This window comes from Leptidea sinapis, chromosome 23 (assembly GCF_905404315.1).
Source record: "Leptidea sinapis chromosome 23, ilLepSina1.1, whole genome shotgun sequence".
Classification (NCBI taxonomy): Eukaryota; Metazoa; Arthropoda; class Insecta; order Lepidoptera; family Pieridae; genus Leptidea; species Leptidea sinapis.
Window position 1 is genome coordinate 5,432,575 of NC_066287.1, and position 7,565 is coordinate 5,440,139.

The 7,565-nt window shown below is 36.0% G+C and overlaps 1 long non-coding RNA gene across 1 annotated transcript; it reads right to left on the reverse strand.

The window, feature by feature from the left end:
* Positions 1-417: 417 nt before the first annotated feature.
* On the reverse strand, positions 418-7,332 carry LOC126971493 (uncharacterized). Its single transcript, XR_007730912.1, has 4 exons — positions 7,257-7,332; positions 2,367-2,435; positions 2,034-2,164; positions 418-647 (listed from the first exon to the last, which is right to left on the reverse strand). It is a non-coding gene; the product is annotated as an uncharacterized LOC126971493 (long non-coding RNA).
* Between the last annotated feature and the right edge of the window lie 233 nt (positions 7,333-7,565).

Genomic DNA, 7,565 nt, shown 5'->3' on the forward strand with positions numbered 1-7,565 from the left:
ACAAAAAAAAAATAGCGAATGTCGCAAACGTCAGAAAATTTTAGGAAAAAAGGTTTTGTTTCCATTTCACATTCCCGCATTAAAACAAATAATAATTTTAATTTTTAAAACATCTTATTCATATGTATATTATTAAATAACATATATGTATTTAATTAGTTAGAAACTTGTAGGTGTCATTGGATTTATATGGAAAAAAACAAAATAAATTGTTTTTTGTATTATTTTTGGCTTGTATTTGTAAACATTTTGCTTATTCTTGGTTTATTCTCACTTATAACTTTATACCTAAGATCATTTATACGTACAGATAGACTATTACAACTGTGAAAACGTTAGAAAAGTTTAGAGTTAACCTCTATTTTGATTCAGTAGTATTCACTAAGCGATATACATATCGCGAGTGTAAGACATAGCTTGGCACGCACACGTACACTAATAAACCTGGACTATTTTTTTTTTGTTGTCTAAGAGCAAGATCTTATAAATGAGATGTTAGTGATAAATACAAGACTCGTCACATTCGTTATTAGTATTTGGTCCGGGCGTATTATTTCTCGTAGGTGCCCAGGTAGCGGGAACAGTTGGGACAGTAATGATCCGAGTTCTTCGCTGAATCAGAACAGTACGGAATGCAACAACAGCAACTGAAAATGAAATAAAAGTAATTAAGTAGGCCAGGTATTGTATGTTCAATGAGACAAAATATCAGAGACAGCACCCTCGTTCTGTGATTGTATACTTTTATTCACAATTTGATTTTAAATCACTCCAATTTAGTGAACTCCAAAAACTACGTTCTTTTTTAAATAAACTTTCGTTACTATTAATTTTATTAATGAAATAGCCTGAACGTGATCGCTCCATGGCCAAACTATGGTATCATCACAAAGGCCTCCCCCAAAGATCTCCACGACGCTCGGTCTTGCGCTGCCCTCATCCAACGTATTCCGGCGATCTTGACCAGATCATCGGTCCATCTTGTGGCGGGCCTACCAACACTGCGTCTTATGGTAGGTGGTCGCCATTCGAGGACTTTTCTGCCCCACCGGCGTTCTGTCCGTCGAACTATGTGCCCTGCCGACTGCCACTTCAGTTTCGCAACCATTTGGGCTGTGTCACTGACTGGTTCTCCTACGGATTTTCCCATTCTGATTCGATCTCGCAGGGAAACTCCGAGCATAGCCCTCTCCATTGCCCTCTGAGCGACCATCAGGTTTCTCATCAAGCCCATAGATAGCGACCACATCTGCGTACCGCGGCAGATTTAACGTCGTAGTTCGACGTCGCATATAGTCCAGTGAGTAGTACCCTGCCTAATAATTGAACTAGAGGTTCCGGGTACGAATCCGGATCGGTAGGTGCAACTATTTATATTTTTTTCATTTTTTTATATTATTACTAATTATCCAACAGCTTAATGTTGCATTAGAAAAGACTTACAGAATAGCTTTACAAATATTCCAATTTAGGATTAAAAATAATAATTACAAAACACTAATATGAATACATCTGTTATTTTATGCTAGTACGTATCGTTACGTACCTTAATTGAATTAATAACTAACAAATAAACATTCAAATACCGTTCAACCATTCCTTAACAAAAACCCAAGCACTCTGTTAAAATCGTCTGCCATCCACCCGAAAATATATCCCAAGCAGTATTGGCTTCGCAAAGAGCGTTGAGAGCAGAGTCCTCGGTATAGGTGATTTGGTGCTAGCCACAGTATGATGTCCCGGACCAACTCGCGAATAATCTATGCCTGCGTCTTGAAGAGTAATTGTCCGGTACATAGCTCATCACGCAAACTCGGCACATCTTTAACACCTCTAAGAACTTTGCACGTAACTGTGAGCTGCTATCGCTTTCGTCTAACCTCGAGGGAGTTATAGTCAAATGTACTCAGAAGACATTTCGTGGAATACATATAGGGGCATTATCCATGTATACGTTTGTAAAGGTATCTAAGAAAAGCTTTTTGTATCTTTTCGAGAGTAAGTACAATGTTAAGTTCTGTACAGATAGTTACCAGGCAAAAGTACAAAGTGCCGCGGCCATGTGCGTCCTGCTTGTGGTTCTGTACTTTACTGCAGTTTTGACTGACGCGTGGCAGTACGGGCACGATACGATCGTGTTTTCTGGACCTAGCAGCGGACTTTCCTGTAAAAAAAAAATTATATAACATTTGCCCGCTCAGACCCACCCAATGGTCACAAGTGTTTGTGCTTTTTAAGAAGTTGTCATCAAAGTAATAGTGTATGCCAAACGCTGCTCATTGGATTGGGGATAGTTATTATAGAACTCATGCGAACAAGGTGTTAGATAAGTCAAAATATAAAAGCTCATAATAAAAACAGCATACCACTTGACTGACTGGCTCGTTAGATATCTTGGGTGGTGGGGTAGACATTGTCGTTACCACAGCTTCAATCTGCATAGAAAATAAACATGGACCAAATATAGAAACAATCAAGATACATTGTACAAAATGTTATCTGCGTACTTGTTGTGGTGGTTTGTTCATAATGATTATAGAAAAGATCTTAAATTGCTGCGATTTGTAGCCTACGTATCCATGATTTTGAAGAGCACTGGAAATAATAGCAATAGACTTGTAGATAGTTTGATAGACAAAGGCTGAATTGCAATAATGGGTATGAGTATGAGTGCTACACCGGTGTCAACTCAGGGGCACACGTTCTGAGCATGATGGAGAAAAACCCATCTAGCCTACTAGACGTCCATACTTCCAAGGAAAACCTTACGTCCAAGGAAAATAGAGCTCGCCGAACAGTTTTATCTCTGAACTGTACTTCTGGGCTACGGCATCTATGCCGTACGGCTCTAGCCAAACGCCGCGGTATGGCACTGATGGCGATAAGTAGGAAACAAAAGGAGTGCCCAAAATATAGGCTTTCTCTGTTGACGTATGGAGCAGGGTTTCATTCCCAAAGCGGTGGCAGGGACGCCCGTGTTCCAGACGGCTAATTTGAAAGTTACTTTCCGATTTTGACGACGTGCTTAGATTTCACGGGTGATTGGCCGTTTAAAGAACTGAAGGCACGATTTATTTCTTCTTCAAAACTTTGCAATTCTAAAAACTAATTTTTTGACATAAGTATAATAATATTTCTATACAGATGCATCCTGACGATGGTATTATATCTATGGATAGACAATTGTGATATAAAATCTTATTGATGTTTTAATTAAAAGAGTTATTTTACGGGCTGTTCCACAATGTACAAGTTACGGACACTTGCTACTTATCTATCGAATAAAGATATAATTTGCGTTTCACAATGTATAAATAGTGTCATCTAGCAGATAAGCGCCATTAAAATTATAGGATGGATCTAGAGGCAAATATCATAGTTATCTGCTGACAGAAATAGCCTGATAGAGTGACAAGCATTTGACAAAATAATGTCAATTTATAATACCTTTAAGCTCAAGAGACGAAATAGGGATTTACTCGAGCGTAGTGGGCACCTTGTGGATTGTGAAGGTTAGATGTTAAAAAGAAAAACTTATATACTTAATGTGTAGGGTGTACCCTAGGGTGTACCCCACCACTACTGGTGGTGTACACCGCGGGGTGGTGGTGGGAGTGGGAGTGTATACAACAATGTAAAAAAAACAGTCACATTGAAATACTCAAGGCTTCAGATATTAATAGTGCATCCGCCCCACATGTCTGTGATAACGTAAAACCATTAATCTGCCGGATTGCATGGTGATGGTGGCCAGGCGAAGGGATATAAAATAGGAAAAAATCTTAAGCATCGCGTCACGTGAGAAGAGATGTTATGTGAACCTGTAGTGAGCTGTAGCTCCTATTCAAAAGAGTGACGATTTGGACGTGACCAAAAGTTATGAACGATTTTTGAAAATGCAAAAAAATTTCGGTTTTCTTAATGTCTTTGTTTTCCTGACCCATAATCCGCTAATTATGTGAAGGAATTACTTTAACCTAACGGTTAGAAATTTTTGGTTAAAAACTTTGAGACTTTTTCCTTATGTAACATTATTATGATTATTGAAATGCACACTTAACTGCATATAATTAACTTACCTTACCTCAATCTGACGCGCTCGAATTGTTCTCATTAAAAAAACAACATGTTATATAACCAAAATATTATGATTAATACTCAAAATACTCTCCCTTACATCTTAAACATTTTTTACAGGAGGACCACAGATCTGAAGGCATGTTTTCTACGCGCTCATTGAGGCAGTGCCTCTTCGAAATTGTTAAAAGTGAAACCTCTCATCAAATCTCTGATTTTGGGGAAAATACAGAAATCACAGGATGCTAGGTCAAGGCTATGTGCAGGATGAGTAACGAGTTCTAATTTTTAGGAAGCTTAAATGACTTAGTTTTGTTGCCCGTGTGTGAAGAAGCGTTGTCATGATGTACGAGAACGCGGCCTTTTGGTCGTCTTTCGCGAACTTTTAGTCGGGCTGCACAATCTTGCGGAGAGAGAGAACTTTTAAAATCATCACTCTAAAATCTTTTCGACATAATTCCATTTTCGTTGCGTACGTAGAACTTTGATGTGTGATAAAAAACAATTCACATATAATTTTCCGCCAATTGTTTTTATTACGAAGAAGGTTGCAACGTTTTAAAAAATATAACATTCGAAATTCAAATAGTTCCGATTAGCAAGAAGTGCAAAACTTTTAGTGTGTCCCATGTATTACCTACTAATCTTTCCGGCTGCTCAAGATGTTCGACCCTGTACACAGGGCTCACGTATGGTGGGAGTACACTCTAATAAATTCCAAAATCCCCGCTTGTTCTCCTCTACTCTCTATAATATTTGGTACCTACATGGTATGTTTAAGTTATGACTTATGGACAATATTATTAAAGGCTCATGACAATTGATTAGATGACATTCTCAAATTTCGTTACAAAAAAGTGCAAAACAAATATGTAATGATTGATTTTAATGTGCAAATAGTGGATTAAGAGATATACAAATATAAAATTGTAAAGTTAGAATAAAAATTTGCATAAAAAACCATTCAGCTTGTGTTACGTTATTTCGTGTAAGAAGCAGTTTTAATATTTTCATTTCGTCAAACGGAACTTTTGCGTGCGAGGTTGCCAGGCCGATCTGCCAGATAAGTAATCTAGTCACAGACAATGATATTATAGTATTAAAAGAGGTAGATATGTCACTAGCGCGCCGAAAATTAATCGCCTAAATTGAGTCAATTGGTTCCTTTTGTCGTAGTCGCTCTCTCGATACGAAAACGGTACACACGCGTTTGTTGTTGACAGAATTGCTTACAATTTGATATAGGTACAACATTAAAATGCCGTCTTGTGTTATGGGAAGATACACTGATTACGAAACTAAAAAAAAATCATAGAATTACATGCCACAGTTAAGAAATCATGAATTATAACATTTTATTTGATTTCATTATTTATCTAACAAAATAAATATGTTGCCATGACAACGCCGATCGCCGCCAAGCCGATCATAGATTAACGTACAGAAATGACAAAATATTGATTGCGGGATGATCGAGGTAGAATATTTTAGGAAATGTCAAGTGAATGTTCACTACAACAATGACTTTTTTACATCATTAGAATTATTCATTCATACATATGAATGAATAATTTTTAATAAACAAGTGCGTATATAGGTAGCTGAACTGTCAAACTACTAAAACAAGTTTTAGGGTAGGTAGCGGATGTAGACAGTGAGTGCTATTTGTTTACGTAGGAGCTTTTTCAGTATACCCCTTGCTAACTGCAGAAGAATCAATGGATCATTTTCTTCTTCTCCCATTGCTTTATTGTAATAAACCCTCAACAAAAAGACATTCATAAATAATATAAGATACCAAAAATAATAATTGTAATCTTAAAACTTTTTGGGAGCCGTTGTTAGTAAAATTGTAAAAATGGGGCATAAATCACTGTGTACGGAAAAAAATCATATCTGATGAATTAACTGTATTTTCTCTAACCAAATACGAAGCAATTAGCAAATTAGAGTTATCTCTTTTTCACTTGCGATAATTGCATTTACTATCCTTCTTTGACGTGTAATTGTAATGTAGTGTGCTATTGCAATGTTAAATTATTCATATGTGCGTTAGTATATCATTTTCAAACACCGAATGTTGTATACTTTTAAATATCATTGGTCACAGAATACAGAACAAACCTAGTATATAAATATAGCGGTGAAGTGATTGTGAAATGCAATCTGTTTTAAATCTGAAACTTTTATGTAGCCATTAGTTTATCTAGCCTATGAAAATCTGCAACTTTACTTGGACATTGCGAAACAGCCCCTTAGTGTAACAATTTGAATTAAAATTAACTATTTGACTGATATCTGTGGAAGTTATTATGTCATACAGAACACACTTGACCAGGGGTTGCTGACTGAGACTTCTTGAATGTTTTTCACATCATATTAACCACAATATACCAAATATTAAAATGAACTGCCACCATTTTTGTGTCTCTATCTGTTTTGATACGTCTGCACCAAATTTGGTAAGAATTTTACTGGCATATACTTAGTAAACGTTACAACTTATGTGGCTTATGTTAGAATTACAATTAGGCTTAAAAATTGCGATAAAAGTCGTTTTAATGGAAGATTTTTCCCGTGAAGAGTGACGTACCTACATACATTATAATTATTTTTATAGTAATCAGTTTGTGATGTATTTCCACCGTTTGTCTGGACCCCGAAGGTTGCAGCCCGTCAAGTGCTATTTAAGTTTTCTTAAAGCTTAAGTGACATTAGTTATTTTTTCTCTCTTAAAGCTATGTTTCTCACTCTATATGTTATATTAATATTCAACATAGGTACTCCTCTCCATGGCTCTTTGGGAAGTCTATTTTTTAAATCTGTGTTCGCGTAGGTCTTCAATAATATACATAACATTATTTTAATGATACGACGATAACGAAATAGAAATATCAGTCGAGGCCAACAAGTTTATATTTTGAAGATTCGCCTTCAACTTTCAATGTTATTATTATAGTAACCTCGCGCGTAGCGACGCGGACATTACGTAGACACGGAAAATTAAATTATATCTATCTAGTATAATATAAAACGAAGAAATAATACTATCAGTTCTATTTAAAAAATCTAATATATCTGTGTTAAATATAAAGTATACCAAAAATAAAATAAGACTTACCACTAAAGTGATTATTAAACTTATCGAAAATTAATTCAAAAAAAAAAATAAGACTCACGTACGCACTTGATGACATTCCGCTGTGATGTCAGATTAAAAAAATTGTGTTCGCCAATAGGTTGAGGTGATTTGGTGGGTGGTAGTGTAGACCTTAGGTATTTGTGTTTGCAATTTATTGCCTTTATCTTTACGCTTTCATAACTATTGCTCGCATTCAATGCTATGAACAGTTGATAATGCAGCTATTGGTTATCGCTTTATGTTAAGAATGGAAAAGTCAGCCCAAGCGTGAAGATTTTGCCTCAAAACAAAATTAATCTATCTATATATATAAAAATGAATTGCTGTTCGTTAGTCTCGCTAAAAC